Genomic DNA, 23,410 nt, shown 5'->3' on the forward strand with positions numbered 1-23,410 from the left:
CCCGCGATCCGTCGTTTGGGACTGGTGAATTTGGTGGGCCTGGCTGGCCGGGAAGTCGCCGTTCCGAGCTGTTTTATGTTGAAGAGTATTAGAGCCCGGAACGGGTAGCGGGATGTGGTTTTCGGAGACGATTGGGGCCTTACGGCGTGCCCCGCGATCCGTCGTGTGGGACTGGTGAATTTGGTGAGACTGGCTGGCCGGGAAGTCGCCGTTCCAGGCTGTTTTATGTTGAAGAGTATTAGTGCCTGGAACGGGCAGCGGGATGTGGTTTTCGGGGACGATTGGGGCCTTACGGCGTGCCCCGCGATCCGTTGTGTTGGACTGGTGAATTTGGTAGGCCTGACTCACCGGGAAGTCTCCGTTCCGGGCTGCTTTACGTTGAAGAGTATTAGAGCCCGGAACGGGTAGCAGGACGTGGTTTTCGGGGGAAGTTGGGGACTTACGGCGTGCCCCGCGATCTGTCGTGTGGGACTGGTGAATTTGGTGGGCCTGACTCACCGGGAAGTCGCCGTTCCGGGCTGTTTTACATTGAAAAGTATTAGAGCCCGGAACGGGAAGCAAGACGTGGTTTTCGGTGACGATTGGGGCCTTACGGCGTGCCCCGCGATCCGTCGTTTGGGACTGGTGAATTTGGTGGGCCTGTCTGGCCGGGATGTCGCCGTTCCGGGTTGTTTTACGTTGAAGAGTGTTAGAGTCCGGAACGGGTAGCGGGATGTGGTTTTCGGAGACGATTGGGGCCTTACGGCGTGCCCCGTGATCCGTCGTGTGGGACTGGTGAATTTGGTGGGCCTGACTCACCGGGAAGTCGCCATTCCGGGCTGTTTTACCTTGAAATGTATTAGAGCCCGGAACGGGTAGCGGGATGTGGTTTTCGGGGACGATTGTGGCCTTACGGCGTGCCCCGCGATCCACCGTGTGGGACTGGTGAATTTGGTGGGCCTGGCTGGCCGGGAAGTTGCCGTTCCGGGCTGTTTTAAGTTGAAGAGTATTAGAGCCCGGAACGGGTAGCGGGATGTGGTTTTCGGGGGCGATTGGGGCCTTACGGCATGCCCCGCGATCCGTCGTGTGGGACTGGTGAATTTGGTGGGCCTGACTCACCGGGAATTCGCCGTTCCGTGCTGTTTTACGTTGAGGAGTATTAGGGGCCGGAACGGGTAGCGGGACGTGGTTTTCGGGGACGATTGGGGCCTTACGGCGTGCCCCGCGATCCATCGTGTGGGACTGGTGAATTTGGTGGGCCTGGCTGGCCGGGAAGTCGCCGTTCCGCGCTGTTTTACGTTGAAGAGTATTAGAGCCCGGAACGGATAGCGGGATGTGGTTTTCGGTGACGATTGGGGCCTTACGGCGTGCCCCACGATCCGTCGTGTGGGACTGGTGAATTTGGTGGGCCTGGCTGGCCGGGAAGTCGCCGTTCCGGGCTGTTTTACGTTGAAGAGTATTAGAGCCCGGAACGGGTAGCGGGATGTGGTTTTCGGGGACGATTGGGGCCTTACGGCGTGCCCCGCGATCCGTCGTGTGGGACTGGTGAATTTGGTGGGCCTGACTGGCCGGGAAGTCGGCATTCCAGGCTGTTTTACATTGAAGAGTATTAGAGCCCGGAACGGGTAGCGGGACGTGGTTTTCGGGGACGATTGGGGCCTTACGGCGTGCCCCGCGATCCGTCATCTGGGACTGGTGAATTTGGTGGGCCTGGCTGGCCGGGAAGTCGCTGTTCCAGGCTGTTTTATGTTGAAGAGTATTAGAGCCTGGAACGGATAGCGGGATGTGGTTTTCGGGGACGATTGGGGCCTTACGGCGTGCCCCGCGATCCGTTGTGTGGGACTGGTGAATTTGGTGGGCCTGACTCACCGGGAAGTCGCCGTTCCGGGCTGCTTTACGTTGAAGAGTATTAGAGCCCGGAACGGGTAGCAGGACATTGTTTTCTGTGACGATTGGGGCCTTACGGCGTGCCCCGCGATCCACCGTGTGGGACTGGTGAACTTGGTGGGACTGGCTGGCCGGGAAGTCGCCGTTCCGGGCTGTTTTACATTGAAGAGTATTAGAGCCCGGAATATGTAGCGGGATGTGGTTTTCGGGGACAATTGGGGCCTTACGGCGTGCCCCGCGATCCGTCGTGTGGGACTGGTGAATTTGGTGAGACTGGCTGGCCGGGAAGTCGCCGTTCCAGGCTGTTTTACGTTGAAGAGTATTAGAGCCCGGAACGGGTAGCGGGATGTGGTTTTCGGGGACGATTGGGGCCTTACGGCGTGCCCCGCGATCTGTCGTGTGGGACTGGTGAATTTGGTGGGCCTGACTCACCGGGAAGTCGCCATTCCGGGCTGTTTTACCTTGAAGAGTATTAGAGCCCGGAACGGGTAGCGGGATGTGGTTTTCGGGGACGATTGTGGCCTTACGGCGTGCCCCGCGATCCACCGTGTGGGACTGGTGAATCTGGTGGGCCTGGCTGGCCAGGAAGTTGCCGTTCCGGGCTGTTTTACGTTGAAGAGTATTAGAGCCCGGAACGGGTAGCGGGATGTGGTTTTCGGGGACGATTGGGGCCTTACGGCGTGCCCCGCGATCCGTCGTGTGGGACTGGTGAATTTGGTGGGCCTGACTGGCCGGGAAGTCGGCGTTCCGGGATGTTTTACGTTGAAGAGTATTAGAGCCCGGAACGGGTAGCCGGACGTGGTTTTCGGGGACGATTGGGGCCTTACGGCGTGCCCCGCGATCCACCGTGTGGGACTGGTGAATCTGGTGGGCCTGGCTGGCCGGGAAGTTGCCGTTCCGGGCTGTTTTACGTTGAAGAGTATTAGAGCCCGGAACGGGTAGCGGGATGTGGTTTTCGGGGACGATTGGGGCCTTACGGCGTGCCCCGCGATCCGTCGTGTGGGACTGGTGAATTTGGTGGGCCTGACCCACCGGGAAGTCGCCGTTCCGGGCTGTTTTACGTTGAAGAGTATTAGAGCCCGGAACGGGTAGCGGGACGTGGTTTTCGGGGACGATTGGGGCCTTACGGCGTGCCCCGCGATCCATCGTCTGGGACTGGTGAATTTGGTGGGCCTGGCTGGCCGGGAAGTCGCTGTTCCAGGCTGTTTTATGTTGAAGAGTATTAGAGCCTGGAACGGGTAGCGGGATGTGGTTTTCGGGGACGATTGGGGCCTTACGGCGTGCCCCGCGATCCGTTGTGTGGGACTGGTGAATTTGGTGGGCCTGACTCACCGGGAAGTCGCCGTTCCGGGCTGCTTTACGTTGAAGAGTATTAGAGCCCGGAACGGGTAGCAGGACGTTGTTTTCTGTGACGATTGGGGCCTTACGGCGTGCCCCGCGATCCGTCGTGTGGGAGTGGTGAACTTGGTGGGACTGGCTGGCCGGGAAGTCGCCGTTCCGGGCTGTTTTACATTGAAGAGTATTAGAGCCCGGAACATGTAGCGGGACGTGGTTTTCGGAGACGATTGGGGCCTTACGGCGTGCCCCGTGATCCGTCGTGTGGGACTGGTGAATTTGGTGGGCCTGACTCACCGGGAAGTCGCCGTTCCGGGCTGTTTTACCTTGAAGAGTATTAGAGCCCGGAACGGGTAGCGGGACGTGGTTTTCGGGGACGATTGGGACCATACGGCGTGCCCCGCGATCCATCGTGTGGGACTCGTGAATTTGGTGGGCCTGACTCACCGGGAAGTCTCCGTTCCGGGCTGCTTTACGTTGAAGAGTATTAGAGCCCGGAACGGGTAGCAGGACGTGGTTTTCGGGGGCGGTTGGGGACTTACGGCGTGCCCTGCGATCTGTCGTGTGGGACTGGTGAATTTGGTGGGCCTGACTCACCGAGAAGTCGCCGTTCCGTCCTGTTTTATGTTGAAGAGTATTAGAGCCCGGAACGGATAGCGGGACGTGGTTTTCGGGGGCGATTGGGGCCTTACGGCGTGCCCCGCGATCCGTCGTGTGGGACTGGTGAATTTGGTGGGCCTGACTCACCGGGAAGTCGCTGTTCCGGACTGTTTTACCTTGAAGAGTATTAGAGCCCGGAACGGGTAGCGGGATGTGGTTTTCGGGGACGATTGGGGCCCTACGGCGTGCCCCGCGATCCGTCGTGTGGGACTGGTGAATTTGGTAGGCCTGACTCACCGGGAAGTCGCCGTTCCAGGCTGTTTTATGTGGAAGAGTATTAGTGCCTGGAACGGGTAGCGGGATGTGGTTTTCGGAGACGATTGGGGCCTTATGGCGTGCCCCGCGATCCGTCGTGTGGGACTGGTGAATTTGGTAGGCCTGACTCACCGGGAAGTCTCCGTTCCGGGCTGCTTTACGTTGAAGAGTATTAGAGCCCCGAACGGGTAGCAGGACGTGTTTTCGGTGACGATTGGGGCCTCACGGCGTGCCCCGCGATCCGTCGTTTGGGACTGGTGAATTTGGTGGGCCTGGCTGGCCGGGAAGTCGCCGTTCCGGGCTGTTTTATGTTGAAGAGTATTAGAGCCCGGAACGGGTAGCGGGATGTGGTTTTCGGAGACGATTGGGGCCTTACGGCGTGCCCTGCGATCCGTCGTGTGGGACTGGTGAATTTGGTGGGCCTGTCTGGCCGGGAAGTCTCCGTTCCGGGCTGCTTTACGTTGAAGAGTATTAGAGCCCGGAACGGGTAGCAGGACGTGGTTTTCGGGGGCAGTTGGGGACTTACGGCGTGCCCCGCGATCTGTCGTGTGGGACTGGTGAATTTGGTGGGCCTGACTCACCGGGAAGTCGCCGTTCCGGGCTGTTTTACATTGAAGAGTATTAGAGCCCGGAACGGGAAGCAAGACGTGGTTTTCGGTGACGATTGGGGCCTTACGGCGTGCCCCGCGATCCGTCGTTTGGGACTGGTGAATTTGGTGGGCCTGTCTGGCCGGGATGTCGCCGTTCCGGGTTGTTTTACGTTGAAGAGTGTTAGAGTCCGGAACGGGTAGCGGGATGTGGTTTTCGGAGACGATTGGGGCCTTACGGCGTGCCCCGTGATCCGTCGTGTGGGACTGGTGAATTTGGTGGGCCTGACTCACCAGGAAGTCACCGTTCCAGGCTGTTTTACGTTGAAGAGTATTAGAGCCCGGAACGGGTAGCGGGATGTGGTTTTCGGAGACGATTGGGCCCTTACGGCGTGCCCCGCGATCCGTCGTGTGGGACTGGTGAATTTGGTGGGCCTGACCCACCGGGAAGTCGCCGTTCCGGGCTGTTTTACGTTGAAGAGTATTAGAGCCCGGAACGGGTAGCGGGATGTGGTTTTCGGGGACGATTGGGGCCTTACGGCGTGCCCCGCGATCCGTCGTGTGGGACTGGTGAATTTGGTGGGCCTGACTCACCGGGAAGTCGCCGTTCCAAGCTGTTTTACCTTGAAGAGTATTAGAGCCCGGAACGGGTAGCAGAATGTGGTTTTCGGGGACGATTGGGGCCTTACGGCGTGCCCCGCGATCCGTCGTCCGGGACTGGTGAATTTGGTGGGCCTGACTCACCGGGAAGTCGCCGTTCCGGGCTGTTTTACCTTGAAGAGTATTAGAGCCCGGAACGGGTAGCGGGACGTGGTTTTCGGGGACGATTGGGGCCTTACGGCGTGCCCCGCAATCCGTCGTGTGGGACTGGTGAATTTGGTGAGACTGGCTGGCCGGGAAGTCGCCGTTCCAGGCTGTTTTATGTTGAAGAGTATTAGTGCCTGGAACGGGTAGCGGGATGTGGTTTTCGGAGACGATTGGGGCCTTACGGCGTGCCCCGCGATCCGTCGTGTGGGACTGGTGAATTTGGTAGGCCTGACTCACCGGGAAGTCTCCGTTCCGGGCTGCTTTACGTTGAAGAGTATTAGAGCCCCGAACGGGTAGCAGGACGTGTTTTCGGTGACGATTGGGGCCTCACGGCGTGCCCCGCGATCCGTCGTTTGGGACTGGTGAATTTGGTGGGCCTGGCTGGCCGGGAAGTCGCCGTTCCGGGCTGTTTTATGTTGAAGAGTATTAGAGCCCGGAACGGGTAGCGGGATGTGGTTTTCGGAGACGATTGGGGCCTTACGGCGTGCCCTGCGATCCGTCGTGTGGGACTGGTGAATTTGGTGGGCCTGTCTGGCCGGGAAGTCTCCGTTCCGGGCTGCTTTACGTTGAAGAGTATTAGAGCCCGGAACGGGTAGCAGGACGTGGTTTTCGGGGGCAGTTGGGGACTTACGGCGTGCCCCGCGATCTGTCGTGTGGGACTGGTGAATTTGGTGGGCCTGACTCACCGGGAAGTCGCCGTTCCGGGCTGTTTTACATTGAAGAGTATTAGAGCCCGGAACGGGAAGCAAGACGTGGTTTTCGGTGACGATTGGGGCCTTACGGCGTGCCCCGCGATCCGTCGTTTGGGACTGGTGAATTTGGTGGGCCTGTCTGGCCGGGATGTCGCCGTTCCGGGTTGTTTTACGTTGAAGAGTGTTAGAGTCCGGAACGGGTAGCGGGATGTGGTTTTCGGAGACGATTGGGGCCTTACGGCGTGCCCCGTGATCCGTCGTGTGGGACTGGTGAATTTGGTGGGCCTGACTCACCAGGAAGTCACCGTTCCAGGCTGTTTTACCTTGAAGAGTATTAGAGCCCGGAACGGGTAGCAGGACGTGTTTTCGGTGACGATTGGGGCCTCACGGCGTGCCCCGCGATCCGTTGTGTTGGACTGGTGAATTTGGTAGGCCTGACTCACCGGGAAGTCTCCGTTCCGGGCTGCTTTACGTTGAAGAGTATTAGAGCCCGGAACGGGTAGCAGGACGTGTTTTCGGTGACGATTGGGGCCTCACGGCGTGCCCCGCGATCCGTTGTGTTGGACTGGTGAATTTGGTAGGCCTGACTCACCGGGAAGTCTCCGTTCCGGGCTGCTTTACGTTGAAGAGTATTAGAGCCCGGAACGGGTAGCAGGACGTGGTTTTCGGGGGCGGTTGGGGACTTACGGCGTGCCCTGCGATCTGTCGTGTGGGACTGGTGAATTTGGTGGGCCTGACTCACCGGGAAGTCGCCATTCCGTCCTGTTTTATGTTGAAGAGTATTAGAGCCCGGAACGGATAGCGGGACGTGGTTTTCGGGGGCGATTGGGGCCTTACGGCGTGCCCCGCGATCCGTCGTGTGGGACTGGTGAATTTGGTGGGCCTGACTCACCGGGAAGTCGCTGTTCCGGGCTGTTTTACCTTGAAGAGTATTAGAGCCCGGAACGGGTAGCGGGATGTGGTTTTCGGGGACGATTGGGGCCTTACGGCGTGCCCCGCGATCCGTCGTGTGGGACTGGTGAATTTGGTAGGCCTGACTCACCGGGAAGTCTCCGTTCCGGGCTGCTTTACGTTGAAGAGTATTAGAGCCCCGAACGGGTAGCAGGACGTGTTTTCGGTGACGATTGGGGCCTCACGGCGTGCCCCGCGATCCGTCGTTTGGGACTGGTGAATTTGGTGGGCCTGGCTGGCCGGGAAGTCGCCGTTCCGAGCTGTTTTATGTTGAAGAGTATTAGAGCCCGGAACGGGTAGCGGGATGTGGTTTTCGGAGACGATTGGGGCCTTACGGCGTGCCCCGCGATCCGTCGTGTGGGACTGGTGAATTTGGTGAGACTGGCTGGCCGGGAAGTCGCCGTTCCAGGCTGTTTTATGTTGAAGAGTATTAGTGCCTGGAACGGGCAGCGGGATGTGGTTTTCGGGGACGATTGGGGCCTTACGGCGTGCCCCGCGATCCGTTGTGTTGGACTGGTGAATTTGGTAGGCCTGACTCACCGGGAAGTCTCCGTTCCGGGCTGCTTTACGTTGAAGAGTATTAGAGCCCGGAACGGGTAGCAGGACGTGGTTTTCGGGGGAAGTTGGGGACTTACGGCGTGCCCCGCGATCTGTCGTGTGGGACTGGTGAATTTGGTGGGCCTGACTCACCGGGAAGTCGCCGTTCCGGGCTGTTTTACATTGAAAAGTATTAGAGCCCGGAACGGGAAGCAAGACGTGGTTTTCGGTGACGATTGGGGCCTTACGGCGTGCCCCGCGATCCGTCGTTTGGGACTGGTGAATTTGGTGGGCCTGTCTGGCCGGGATGTCGCCGTTCCGGGTTGTTTTACGTTGAAGAGTGTTAGAGTCCGGAACGGGTAGCGGGATGTGGTTTTCGGAGACGATTGGGGCCTTACGGCGTGCCCCGTGATCCGTCGTGTGGGACTGGTGAATTTGGTGGGCCTGACTCACCGGGAAGTCGCCATTCCGGGCTGTTTTACCTTGAAGAGTATTAGAGCCCGGAACGGGTAGCGGGATGTGGTTTTCGGGGACGATTGTGGCCTTACGGCGTGCCCCGCGATCCACCGTGTGGGACTGGTGAATTTGGTGGGCCTGGCTGGCCGGGAAGTTGCCGTTCCGGGCTGTTTTAAGTTGAAGAGTATTAGAGCCCGGAACGGGTAGCGGGATGTGGTTTTCGGGGGCGATTGGGGCCTTACGGCATGCCCCGCGATCCGTCGTGTGGGACTGGTGAATTTGGTGGGCCTGACTCACCGGGAATTCGCCGTTCCGTGCTGTTTTACGTTGAGGAGTATTAGGGGCCGGAACGGGTAGCGGGACGTGGTTTTCGGGGACGATTGGGGCCTTACGGCGTGCCCCGCGATCCATCGTGTGGGACTGGTGAATTTGGTGGGCCTGGCTGGCCGGGAAGTCGCCGTTCCGGGCTGTTTTACGTTGAAGAGTATTAGAGCCCGGAACGGATAGCGGGATGTGGTTTTCGGTGACGATTGGGGCCTTACGGCGTGCCCCACGATCCGTCGTGTGGGACTGGTGAATTTGGTGGGCCTGGCTGGCCGGGAAGTCGCCGTTCCGGGCTGTTTTACGTTGAAGAGTATTAGAGCCCGGAACGGGTAGCGGGATGTGGTTTTCGGGGACGATTGGGGCCTTACGGCGTGCCCCGCGATCCGTCGTGTGGGACTGGTGAATTTGGTGGGCCTGACTGGCCGGGAAGTCGGCATTCCAGGCTGTTTTACATTGAAGAGTATTAGAGCCCGGAACGGGTAGCGGGACGTGGTTTTCGGGGACGATTGGGGCCTTACGGCGTGCCCCGCGATCCGTTGTGTGGGACTGGTGAATTTGGTGGGCCTGACTCACCGGGAAGTCGCCGTTCCGGGCTGCTTTACGTTGAAGAGTATTAGAGCCCGGAACGGGTAGCAGGACGTTGTTTTCTGTGACGATTGGGGCCTTACGGCGTGCCCCGCGATCCACCGTGTGGGACTGGTGAACTTGGTGGGACTGGCTGGCCGGGAAGTCGCCGTTCCGGGCTGTTTTACATTGAAGAGTATTAGAGCCCGGAACATGTAGCGGGATGTGGTTTTCGGGGACAATTGGGGCCTTATGGTGTGCCCCGCGATCCGTCGTGTGGGACTGGTGAATTTGGTGGGCCTGACTCACCGGGAAGTCGACATTCCGGGCTGTTTTACGTTGAAGAGTATTAGAGCCCGGAACGGGTAGCGGGATGTGGTTTTCGGGGGCGATTGGGGCCTTACGGCATGCCCCGCGATCCGTCGTGTGGGACTGGTGAATTTGGTGGGCCTGACTCACCGGGAATTCGCCGTTCCGTGCTGTTTTACGTTGAGGAGTATTAGGGGCCGGAACGTGTAGCGGGACGTGGTTTTCGGGGACGATTGGGGCCTTACGGCGTGGCCCGCGATCCATCGTGTGGGACTGGTGAATTTGGTGGGCCTGGCTGGCCGGGAAGTCGCCGTTCCGGGCTGTTTTACGTTGAAGAGTATTAGAGCCCGGAACGGGTAGCGGGATGTGGTTTTCGGTGACGATTGGGGCCTTACGGCGTGCCCCACGATCCGTCGTGTGGGACTGGTGAATTTGGTGGGCCTGGCTGGCCGGGAAGTCACCGTTCCGGGCTGTTTTACGTTGAAGAGTATTAGAGCCCGGAACGGGTAGCGGGATGTGGTTTTCGGGGACGATTGGGGCCTTACGGCGTGCCCCGCGATCTGTCGTGTGGGACTGGTGAATTTGGTGGGCCTGACTCACCGGGAAGTCGCCATTCCGGGCTGTTTTACCTTGAAGAGTATTAGAGCCCGGAACGGGTAGCGGGATGTGGTTTTCGGGGACGATTGTGGCCTTACGGCGTGCCCCGCGATCCACCGTGTGGGACTGGTGAATCTGGTGGGCCTGGCTGGCCAGGAAGTTGCCGTTCCGGGCTGTTTTACGTTGAAGAGTATTAGAGCCCGGAACGGGTAGCGGGATGTGGTTTTCGGGGACGATTGGGGCCTTACGGCGTGCCCCGCGATCCGTCGTGTGGGACTGGTGAATTTGGTGGGCCTGACTGGCCGGGAAGTCGGCGTTCCGGGCTGTTTTACGTTGAAGAGTATTAGAGCCCGGAACGGGTAGCCGGACGTGGTTTTCGGGGACGATTGGGGCCTTACGGCGTGCCCCGCGATCCACCGTGTGGGACTGGTGAATCTGGTGGGCCTGGCTGGCCGGGAAGTTGCCGTTCCGGGCTGTTTTACGTTGAAGAGTATTAGAGCCCGGAACGGGTAGCGGGATGTGGTTTTCGGGGACGATTGGGGCCTTACGGCGTGCCCCGCGATCCGTCGTGTGGGACTGGTGAATTTGGTGGGCCTGACCCACCGGGAAGTCGCCGTTCCGGGCTGTTTTACGTTGAAGAGTATTAGAGCCCGGAACGGGTAGCGGGACGTGGTTTTCGGGGACGATTGGGGCCTTACGGCGTGCCCCGCGATCCATCGTCTGGGACTGGTGAATTTGGTGGGCCTGGCTGGCCGGGAAGTCGCTGTTCCAGGCTGTTTTATGTTGAAGAGTATTAGAGCCTGGAACGGGTAGCGGGATGTGGTTTTCGGGGACGATTGGGGCCTTACGGCGTGCCCCGCGATCCGTTGTGTGGGACTGGTGAATTTGGTGGGCCTGACTCACCGGGAAGTCGCCGTTCCGGGCTGCTTTACGTTGAAGAGTATTAGAGCCCGGAACGGGTAGCAGGACGTTGTTTTCTGTGACGATTGGGGCCTTACGGCGTGCCCCGCGATCCGTCGTGTGGGAGTGGTGAACTTGGTGGGACTGGCTGGCCGGGAAGTCGCCGTTCCCGGCTGTTTTACATTGAAGAGTATTAGAGCCCGGAACATGTAGCGGGACGTGGTTTTCGGAGACGATTGGGGCCTTACGGCGTGCCCCGTGATCCGTCGTGTGGGACTGGTGAATTTGGTGGGCCTGACTCACCGGGAAGTCGCCGTTCCGGGCTGTTTTACCTTGAAGAGTATTAGAGCCCGGAACGGGTAGCGGGACGTGGTTTTAGGGGACGATTGGGACCATACGGCGTGCCCCGCGATCCATCGTGTGGGACTCGTGAATTTGGTGGGCCTGGCTGGCCGGGAAGTCGCCGTTCCTGGCTGTTTTACCTTGAAGAGTATTAGAGCCCGGAACGGGTAGCGGGATGAGGTTTTCGGGGACAATTGGGGCCTTATGGCGTTAGGGTTAGGGTTAGGGTTAGGGTTAGGGTTAGGGTTAGGGTTAGGGTTAGGGTTAGGGTTAGGGTTAGGGTTAGGTAAGATTTTTTTTTTTTATAGGTAAGATTTTTTATTTAAATTATTCATACTACTAGGTTACATCCCGCACGCGAAAACACGTAACAATATCGCCACTCTCATAATAACATATCTAGCTAATACATATAATTTTCCTAACTAACTTAACACTAATACAATATATTCATCTCAACTCTATGTTATAGGAGGTGTCGACTCTGATGTCCACGGCCAGAATTTTCTCCACTTCTCATGCGGTAATTTTTCCTTTTCAAATAAACTCAGTTCTCTTATTTTTGATAATATTGTCCTAATTGTACTTTCAGAACTGCATATATTTTGAGTCTTAATTTCTTTTAACCGTTGCCAACATAAGATACTTAGAACAAATAAATTAACAATTCTTATCGTTGTCCAGGGTACCTTCCAATAATTATTGACTACATAGTTTTTATTTCTAAGTCTTTTCACTCCTTTTCTTTGTCTCGGGCCTTGAATTCCTTTTTCTGGTTCTGCTCCCGAAACAATAGTTTCCCAGTTTTGCCTCAAAAGGTCTGGCCAATCCAGAGTTTTAGCTATTATAGTCCACGTCTCTTTCGCAGATACACAATCTTTAACAAAATGTTGAATGGTTTCTTTTTGTGTCTGCCCTGTTCTTACAGCTTCTTCCTGACATCTTAATCGTGGACAAGCTTGGTTAGCATTTGCTAGCCACGGCTTATTTGTTTGCACGCTATAAATCTGATGAAAAAACTTCCATCTGATGTCCCATAGTTTATAAGGAATTCTTTGATCTTTAAAGAATTCTATCTGGTGTACAGGCTCTTTTAAGTACATAGATAAATTTTCCCTTTTTACATTCTTTTCAAATTGTGGTTGAAAACTATTTACTTCTAATAAATTCCTATAAATTTTCTTTTTCATAATTTTTGGTTCACCCCTTTCAATTTTTATTATGCTTGCCCTTAATTTCCATTTTCTTAAATTACTATAAATTTCAATCAAATAATCAGGTCCCAAACACTTTAGCGATTGTGTGATTTTATAATTGACCTTATCTTCTTCCCACCATATTTTGGCCCAATCTTTAATTCTCCAGTGTTTGGCAAAGGCAACCAACCAAAATTGTGGTGCCAATTCTTTTCTTTCTACCTCTGCCCATTTTCCAAAATTATGACTAACAAAAATTGCTAAAAATTTGAAACCAATTGCTGTAAAATTTAAACCACCCTGTGCTACAGATTTATACGCCTCTGCTCTTGCAAGGGGGAAATTAGCCGTTCCCCATAGAAACTTAAATGCCATTTTATTGATTTCCTTAATGATCCTTTCAGGTGGTGGGTAGACAGCTGCCAAATTACCTACTACTGGGACTAAGTACGTACTAACATACATGGCTTTTTGATAGATAGAAAGATGCCATTTTTGCCACATTTGTATTTTTTCTTTAACTTTATCTCTCCACATAGTCCAATTATATTCCCACCCTTCCCATTTAACTGCAAAATAAATTCCTAATAATTTAACTTGTATTTTAATTTGCCCTTCTACAGCTTCTGAATTTATTGCTTGATTTTTATTTTTATTACTAATCAGATATTCTAATGGCATTACTTGTATATTTCCCTTAATGTTATTGGGCGATATTATAAAACTCTTTTGCATATTTAACTGGGCACCAGAAGCCTGACCAAATTGTTCAAACAAATCTCTGATTATTTCTATTTCTCGTTTATCATTTACTAAAATAGATACATCATCTGCATGAGCAACAGCCTTCACACTTAGATCACCCGAGTCCAAGCCTGACATGTGCATTAAATTAACAGGTATTGGTATTTGGATTCCCTTTAAACTATCTTCCAACTCTATTTTACATAAAACAGCATCTAAAACTAACACATATAACAATGGACTCATAGGACATCCCTGCCTGACACCAGACTTTAACATTATTTGTTTCCCTCTGTATCCATTAATTTGAGGCACTACCACTGCTTTTTCATACATCAATCGAAGATGATTAACGAAAATCGCCGGAATGCCTTTCCAAAGAAGTATCTCCCACAAAAACCGATGATGTATATTATCAAAAGCTTTCGTTTGATCTAATTGTAACATATGTCCTTTCCACATCCCTTTTTGTACAAGTTGAAAAATTTCTCGAAATAAAAGTAGTGAATCTACCATAGTTCTTCCCGGCACTGCACTTGTTTGAAATTTAACTATTATCTTACTAGCTATCTTAGCTAACCTATTATTAAATATTTTTGCTAAAATTTTATAATCAGTGTTTGTTAAGGCTATAGGCCGCCAATTTTTTACTAACGTAAGATCTCCTTCTTTCGGAAAAAAAATTAAAATACCATTATAAAATGAATTAGGTAAATTATTTCTCTCTAGGGCTTGATTATATACCGCTGCAAGTGGTTTCGCTAGCCATTTCTTAAATATTTTATAAAAATTCCAGCCCAGACCGTCCGGTCCCGGTGCTGATTTTCCTTTCCCTGAAACGATTGCCGTCACCACTTCTTCCTCTGTGACAACTGCTGTCAGCATTTGTTCATCTTCATCATTTAACCCATCATAAAGATGTTTCAACCTCTCTTTTGGTATGGCCACTATATAGTCATGCACCTGTTTAACTGAAATATTTTTTAAACTAAACATATTTTCATAATATTGTTCCATTAACTGGAGCATACCTTGGGGATGAAAGACAACATCGCTGTCTTCATCTTTTTTTAATCCTTTAAATTCTACTGGAACTTTAGGGTTTCTAACCTTTGCCCATTCATCGATATCAATGATGGGTCCCTTTGCTCTGTTATTTTTATATCTTTTCCTTTTGTCCCTCTGTTTTTGATGATAAGTTTTAATCGTATTTCTGGATTGTTCTAAAACTTGTTTATTATATGGTTGGCCTTTATTAACATACAGGTGACACTTTAAAAATTGATAAACGGCAGCATGATATTGTTTTATTTCATTTTGGTTAGCCCTTCTTTCATAATTCCTACATTGTTTAACTACTGATCTCTTTAAACGTTCCCACCATTGATTTAAATCATCCCCATACAAATCAAATAAAGTTAAAAGAATAGCTAATGTTGTGGCTATGACCTCTTTACACTCTAACATGTCTAACAACTTAGGCCTTAACCGCCATAAAGGCTTGCCTCGAGAAAAAACTTGCCCCATACTAAATTCCATCGCTAATATGACATGATCTGACCACGGAGTAACAATTGTTTTGCATTTTTCCACCTTTAATTGTTTAGGGGCACGTATTCTATCAATCCTACTCGCAAACAAAGGATGATAAAAAGTATACCTCACACCATCTAAAACAGGATAACTATTAACATATGCTTGTCTTACACCTACAGGAAAATAATCTAATTCATTTTGTATCTCTAAAGCCTTATCTACTAAATTTAACTTATTCAAAAATGTTTCTAATTCTCTTTCTTCAACCGTTAAACCCACGGCCAATTTTTTATTTTTAAATTTTGATGATATATATGCACTCCTATCAGCTAACCTAGACCTATTATTAAAATCTCCTACTATTAACAAAATTCTATTTGTATTACTATAATCTTTCAGATTACCCCATAACTTTTTTCGCTCTGCCACACTAACTGGGGCATAAAGTCCACACAATCTAAACGCTACTCTTCTATTTTTACTATTACCTATCTGCTCTATAACTGTAAAATCTACAATTAAAAGCCGTCCCGGTACGGCCTCCAAAACAAAATCAACGGTGAGATCTGTACGAGAACGAAAAAGAATCGCAACTCCTGTCACATTGTCCACACCGTAAGACCATAACGACGGTCCCGCATTCCACAACTTCTGAGCATCGCATCTCTGTTGTTCACTATTAAAATTTATCTCTTGAAGCACATAAATATCATAACACAATCTGGGTAATAAAGAAAGCACCTCATCCCTTTTTGTTTTCATTCTAAAACCTCTAACATTCCAGGAAAGAATTTTTAAATTTAAATTTGAAATTGAATTTAAACCTACCATAAAATATATTTATATTTATATTTATACTTATTTATAAAACCTATTTATATTTATACTTATTTATACTTATTTTTATAAAAAACCTATTTATAAACAATTTTTAAACAATTTATAAACAATTTATTATAATCTAATTTAAACCTATAAATTATTTTCCCTAATAATAAAACTTTAAATTAAAAACATATTAAATCAAATTATCTATCTCTTAAAATACAGTGCCTTAAAAAGGAAGATTCACTATTGAACTTAAAATCTTTATCACCACAATACTATTTGTTTTTAACTCTTCTCTTCAAGTTACCTCTCCTTGCATCTCATTTTCTCTTTCTACCCCTTCAGGTAAATCCTGAAGTGTAGTCTTACTGGGAGAAGTATTGGTAAAAGGAATAGGAGGGGGTTCTTCAGGGATATTTAAAGGGAAAATTGGAGAACTGTTATCTATTACCACTGTTTGTACATGCAAATTCTGTTGTGACAGATTAACTTCTTGCAATTCCTCTAAGTCTTTTCTTCCGATAGATTCAACAACCGGCTTGATGAGCAAAGAATTTTCTTGTTGTGAATCTAAAAATTGAGACTTTGTTTCTTTAATATTTTCATTCCTTTGTTCTTCTTCTAGATTAGTTCCTTCCTGATGCCTTTGTTCTATATATTTTTTCTTTGGTTTCCTTTGTTCTTTTATGAAATCTCTGTCTGGAATATTTTTTTGTGTCTTTTGTTGTCCTTCCTTATTACTATGACTCATTACACCAGGATCTAAATTTTGATCTAACCTTGCATCCTGTACTATTTCCAAATTTTCACCTAAGACTCGGTATCTATTTGTTTCTGTGATTAATGTTCCATTATTTACCCTTTCTAAATGCTTTGTCTTTTGCTTACTTTTTCCTCCTTTTCCCTTCTGAACTGTATTCCAATTATCCTGTCTTTCTTGAGAATTATTTCTTATAGAATCAATTTTCCACCCTTGAGTATCAGTCTCTGCCCGACTTTCGGGTTGTGGTCTACTTGTCCTCTCTTCTTTTCCCATATCTCTTTCTTGCCTAGCTTTCCTTTTCATCTGCATAACAGCTTTTTGTTTTCCTGACTCTGCCCTTCTTTCAGCCTTTGCACTTCTATCTGCATCCTGTCTGTTATAGTATGATTGGGGGCACCATAAATACGTATGACCCATCTCATCGCACAGATTACACGTGATACCACGATGACAATAAGCCGTTTGATGACCTCTCTCCCCACACTTTGCGCAAAGCGATGTTGTGCAATTACGTCGTATGTGATCATACGCCCCACACTGAAAACATGCAGCAGGTTGGCCACTGTATCTTGTAATACCCCGGTCTGATCCCAAAAAGAAATATTTAGGTATATAACCCTGCCTAGTCTCTTCAGAGCGATTTCTAAAAGAAACCACACATCGGTATTCTCCGGTCCAATAACCTTCTTCATCGTATTTTTTGTTTGGACCCATTAAAATGTCTGCATATTTCCTTACCCAAAGCGCTACATCCTGTGCCGGAATAGTGGTAGTGCGTAAACTAATTGTGAGTACTCTAGTATCCCCACGAAGTAATGGTATAATCTCATAACCTCTTAAGAGTAAATTGTCTGCTTGACAGGCAGCCCTACTGGCCATCCAAAATTGTCTGTAAGCACGCTCTGAAGCAAGGCAGACATCCGTCTCTTTGGAGCCAGGTAGTTGTATCACAGCCACTATATCTTCTTTGGGAAACTTTAAAGTATCTCTTAAGAACACTTTAGTGAGATAAGCCCTCGTGTCCTTTTCAGCCTCCACTCCAACATAACGAAAACGTACAACATACCTCTTTCTAGGATCTCTTTCGTTCGAGGCAGCATTGAAAAAACCCTCTATATATTCTTCTTCATCCCCTTCAAAATACAACCTAGGCATTAATGGATTACTATCTTCCCTCTGCACATTACCTCTTGTTGCCTTTGCATAAGAACGAGTTTGTGGCAATCCTGAACCAGTGGGACGGGACTGATCTAAAGAACTATGAGTTATCCCAACTTCTCCTCGTTCCCTTTGCTTCGATGATGTTCTAATAGGACTCTGCAGTCCAGGTGAGCGAGAGCTTTCCACAATACTCACAGAATCTGCTCTTGGATTTCCTTTTGGATAAATGTCTTTTGGTGTTAATGTAGATTGTACTTCTCTTTCAATATCAGTTATAAAAGTCTCTTGTCTCGCTTTCACTCTTTCTCCTCGCTCCAACCTCGATTGCAAAACTTTGTCTTCATTCCTATGAAAAGAAGAAAACCCACAAGCGCCAGAAGCCATACCAGTATCATTCCTATGACCCTTCCCTCCATTTCCCAAATTTGTTTCTAAATCTGTTTCTAAATTTGTTTCTAATACTGAGATTCCCTCTAATAAAAATTCATCAGATACATTTCTTATGGAATCTTGAACAGCCTGGATCTTCTCACCCCCTTGTTCACTCCACGGTAATCCAATTCTAGGTCTTTTTTTAACCGTCTCGGGTGTTTTTTCCTGGTCTGAGCTACTGTCTATATAATCCTTTCCTTTTTTATTAAACTTCCTACTTCTCCCCTTATTTTTTGGTCTACCACCCTGCGTTGTTTCCAGATCTCCCTGCATCCCCATCGCCTCACCGATTGTCGGGGGTGCTTCCTTAGAAGACACCCCCTGCAAAACCGATTGGGCCCGTCTCTCCTCCTCATCGATCTCAGCAACCTCTTCCATTCTCCTTTTGGGAACTGTCAACGCCACCGATGCTGACTCCCCTCGTTGTTGTTTATCATCTTTTCCTTGTTTTATGATTTTCTGCCTCTGTTTTAAACAATCAATTACTTTTTCCAACCATGTTATAAAATCTTCTTCCGGCACTAATTTGCTTCTATTGTCAATTTGGCTCCAAAAAGGAGGCGGAGGCTCATCAGAAGTCTTAATAACTCGAGATCTGTGAATATCTTGAAAGTGCTTTATCAGATGTTTTTCTTCTAGCCAATCGGGATAAACCTCTGTAGACGTTCTCGGCTTCCTCGCCACTAATAGTCTTAACACACAATCAATCGCTAAAGATCTTAAGTAACATAATTCTTTGTGTCTCGACTTCACCCTCAAACCTGAAAGTGTTTCTTTTAATGGCTTAAAAGTTTTGTTCAAAAATTGTACTATTTTTTGTTGACTATATTTGGTCAATTTTTTTGTCGAAACATCAGGTAAAGCCACATGGGTCATCACATAGCCCCAAAGGTGTAGCATGTCACGTTTTTCAAATTTAGCAGGTAAAATAATCTGTTCCACTTCAGGTAACTTTTTATGTATTATTTCAGTCCATTTTGCCAAAATTTGTTTCTCCCTCGACTCCCTCACCTTCGGTACAGCAAATTTTGGGTCTTCACGAGACTCAGAGGCCGTTATCATATCATCCTCAGTTCCAGTGAAATCATTTTCAAAAATGTCCATAAGAAATTCTGAATTAACTTCCCCTTCAGAAATTTCTGATAGGCCACTCCTTTCCACCATTGTCTCTTCCTCTTGGCTATCCTCATCTTCTTCTTCCTCACCACTGGATTGTTCAGTGAGATCTATTACCTCTAATTCATTATCACTTTTAATTTTTCCATGTTTATTTTCTGTATTATTTTCTATATTATTTTCAATTTTTGTATTATTTTCCATTTTTGTAATATCCATATGTTCTTCTATTTGTTGTTCTTTATCACCTTGATTAACTTCAAGATGAATTAAAGTTTGCATATAAACTTCCTCAGCAGATTGTACATTTTGTCCCACAGTTACTTCACTGTGAGATATATCATTCACATTTTTTTCATTTATTATTTGTGATAGTTCTAACGATTCCCTTGTAAATTGTATAATATCTTTCTCCTGTAAGGCTTGGAACTCAAAAGAAATCAACTGTGACTTGTGTGGAGATCTGTCTCTCTCTTCCACATTTTCTTCAAACTGACTGGTTGCTATTTGTACTGTCTCTTTAAGAGAGAAAAAATCTCCAAATTGATTTTCAACAATATATTTATTATATATTTTCTCATGTTCAGCTCTGTTTCTTCTCAACCTCTTTGTTACTTCTATGTATTTATCTTTTCCATAGTCTTGAATATCTTTTTTTGAAAAGCTATTAAAATAGTTTTCTTCCTTTATTATGTTATGCAAACTTGCTTTCATTTTCAATAATTCCTGCTGAGCCTCTAACGAAAAATCTCCTGTTTCTGGTGAAAATTCTTTTTGCATTTTGTCAGCAGCCTGCAATTGTTGCTGTTTGACATTATCTCCTATAAGACTCTCTCTCTGAAACTTTTCACGCTCTCTCAAAGTTTCTGCAGCCAGCAAGGCTTCTGTAAACTTTTTTCCACAGACACTTTCAGTCTCCATAGCTTTAAATGGAACTGCTGAATCACTGTCAGCCATTTTATTTACTGTTTGTTCTATGGGAGTCCTAGGGGTCTCAGCTTCTTCTAAGTTTGCAAGCTCTTTTGAGGGGATTTGGGGGCCCACTTCAACCTCCACCAACACTTCAGGGATCTCCCCCTCCTTCAAAATCACTGGCATTGCAAACATTTCATCACTTAGGGAAAGCTGGGCTTTTGAAAATCCCTCTTTGTACTCACTGTCCTCCATTGTATCCAGGCAAGTCTCAGCAGCATTTTGAAAGGGTCTTTCTTCAACAGTGTTTTTTTGAGGATCCCCTCCACTGTCAGGATTCATACTGGTCTCAAAAGATGCACCAGAGTCTCCTCCACCTACCTCAAGCATTGAGGCAGTGGCATGTTGAAAAGATTTTGAAGATAAAAGCGTTTTGTTTTGGATCTGCAGGAGCTCCAAAAAACTACCACCTTCTCCCACTAAATCAGGGTTAGGGTTAGGGTTAGGGTTAGGGTTAGGGTTAGGGTTAGGGTTAGGGTTAGGGTTAGGGTTAGGGTTAGGGTTAGGGTTAGGGTTAGGGTTAGGGTTAGGGTTAGGGTTAGGGTTAGGGTTAGGGTTAGGGTTAGGGTTAGGGTTAGGGTTAGGGTTAGGGTTAGGGTTAGGGTTAGGGTTAGGGTTAGGGTTAGGGTTAGGGTTAGGTAAGATTTTTTTTTTTTTTTTTTTTTTTTTAGGTAAGATTTTTTATTTAAATTATTCATACTACTAGGTTACATCCCGCACGCGAAATCACGTAACAATATCGCCACTCCCCGAAAAACATATCTAACTAATACATATAATTTACCTCTCTAACCTAACTCTAATACAAAATATACCTCTCAAACCTATTTTATAAAAAATCACATCAAAATAATAACTTAAAATACAATACTTTAAAAGAAACACATAAAAAATTTTCCATTAAAATTTACCATTAAACTTAGCATAAAACTTTATTACCTAAATGCAAAATAGTCTCATTCCTTATCTTCTCTTCAAGTTACCTTTTCTTGGACCTCATCCACTCTTTCTACCCCTTCAGAAAAATTCTGAAGTGTAGTCTGACTAAGAGAAAAAGCGTTAAAGGGAATGGGAGTGGGAGGGGGTTCAGCAGGAGGGGGTTTTGCAGGAGGGGGTCTGTTTTTGTGTTTTCTTTGTTCTTTTATTCCTTCTCCATCTTGAATATTTTTTTGTGTCTGTTGTGTCTTTTGTTGTTCCTTCTCATTACTATGACTCATCTCCTCATTTACAATTACACTTTCCCCTTCTATTACCACTTCTTCACTTAAGACCCGGTATCTATTTTTTTTTATAAAATAATTTCCCATTATTTACCGTTTCTAAATGCTTTGTCTTTTGTTTACTTTTCCCTCCTTTCCCCTTCTGCACCATATTCCATTCATCCTGCCTTTCTTGAAAATTATCATTTTTTTCCATAGAAACAGTTTTCTTCCCTTGAGTATCAGACTCTACCAAATTTTCAAAGTGTGCTCTACTTGCCCTCTCTTCTTTTCCCATCCCTCCTTCCTGTCTAGCTTTCTTTCTCATTTGCGCATCAGCTTTTTGTTTTCCTGACTCTGCCATTCTTTCTGCCTTTGCACATCTATCTGCATCTTGTCGATTGTAATATGCCTGAGGGCACCAAAGATACGTATGTCCCATCTCATCGCACAGATTGCACGTAATGCCACGATGACAAAAAGCCGTTTGATGGCCTCGCTCCCCACACTTTGCGCAAAGCGATGTTATACAATTGCGTCGTATGTGATCATACGCCCCACACTGAAAACAAGCAGCAGGTTGGCCACTATATCTCGTAATTCCCCGATCTGATCCTAAAAAGAAATACTTAGGTATGTAACCCTGCCTAGTCCCTTCAGAACGGTTTTTAAAAGAAACCACACATCGGTATTCTCCAGTCCAGAAACCTTCTTCATCATATTTTTTAGTTGGACCCATTAAAATGTCTGCATATTTCATCACCCAAAGTGCTACATCCTGTGCCGGAACAGTAGTAGTACGTAAACTGATCGTGAGTACTCTAGTATCCCCACGAAACAATGGTATCATTTCATAACCTCTCAAAAGTAAGTTATCTGCTCTACAGGCAGCCCTACTGGCCGTCCAAAATTGTCTGTAAGCACGCTCTGAAGCAAGGCAGACATCCGTCTCCTTGGAACCAGGTAACTGTATCACAGCCACAATATCCTCTTTGGGAAAGTTTAAAGTATCTCTTATAAACACTTTAGTGACATAAGCCCTCGTGTCTTTTTCAGCTTCTATTCCTACATAACGAAAACGTACCACATATCTCTTTCTAGGATCTCTATCCTCTGAAGCAGTATTAAGGAAACTCTCTAAATAATCTTCTTCATCCCCCTCAAAATACCACCTAGGCATTGATGAATTAATGTCCTTCCTCTGCGTATTGCCTCTTGTTGCCTTTGCATAAGAAAGAGATTGCGAAAGTCCAGAACCACTCGGATGGGACTGACCTAAAGACTCATGAGCTGTACTAGCTTCCCCTTGTTCCCTTTGCACCAATGATGCTCTAATAGGACTCTGCATTCCAGGTGAGGAAGCACTCTCCACAATACTCACAGAATCTGTCCTTGTGTTTCCTTTCAAAAAAATGTCTTTCAATGTTAATGTGGATCGTGCTTCTCTTTCAATGTCCATTAGAAAAGTCTCTTGTCTCGCTTTCACTCCTGCTCCTCGCTCCACCCTCGATTGCAGAACTGCTTCTCCATGCCTATGAAAGGAAGAAAACCCACAAGCGCCAGAAGCCATACCGGTATCACCTACATAACCCTTCCCTCGGCTTCCCAACTCTGTTTCTATTACTGAGATTCCCTCCATTAAGGACTCATCGCTTACATCTGTTATACAATTCTGAGCAGTCTCAATCGCTTTACCCCCTTCTTCCTTCCCTACTAATCCAGTTCTAGGTCTTTTTCGTACCGTCTCGGGTGTTTTTTCCTGCTCTGAACTACTGTCTGTACCATCCCCTCCTTTTTCATTAAGCTTTCTACTTCTTCCCTTATTTTTTAATCTACCACTCTGCATTGTTTCCAGATCTCCCTGCATCCCCATCACCTCACCGATTGTCGGGGGCGCTTCCTTAGAAGACACCCCCTGCAAAACCCATTGGGCCCGTCTCTCCTCCTCATCGATCTCAGCAACCGCTTCCGTTCTCCTTTTGGGAACTGCTTCAATCGGGACCCGAGCTTCGGACTGGATTCTCGACGCCACCGCCACCGATGTTGACTTCACTCGTTCTTGTTTATCGTCTCTTCTTTGTTTTATGATTTTCTGCCTCTGTTTTAAACAATCGATTACTTTTTCCAACCATATGTTAAATTCCTCATTTGGCACTAACGTGTCTTTATTGTCAATTTGACTCCAAAAGACAGGCGGAGCCTCATCATCAGCCGTAGTAAGTCGAGTTCTGTGAATATCTTGAAAATATTTTATTAGGTGTTTTTCTTCTAGCCAATCAGG

The 23,410-nt window shown here is 48.0% G+C and overlaps 1 long non-coding RNA gene across 1 annotated transcript; it reads left to right on the plus strand.

The window, feature by feature from the left end:
• Positions 1-11,652: 11,652 nt before the first annotated feature.
• LOC133371345 (uncharacterized) lies at positions 11,653-23,154 on the plus strand. Its single transcript, XR_009759307.1, has 3 exons — positions 11,653-11,705; positions 13,200-13,277; positions 22,985-23,154. It is a non-coding gene; the product is annotated as an uncharacterized LOC133371345 (long non-coding RNA).
• The last annotated feature ends 256 nt before the right edge of the window (positions 23,155-23,410 follow it).

The sequence above is a fragment of the Rhineura floridana genome, chromosome 16, assembly GCF_030035675.1.
Source record: "Rhineura floridana isolate rRhiFlo1 chromosome 16, rRhiFlo1.hap2, whole genome shotgun sequence".
Taxonomy (NCBI): Eukaryota; Metazoa; Chordata; class Lepidosauria; order Squamata; family Rhineuridae; genus Rhineura; species Rhineura floridana.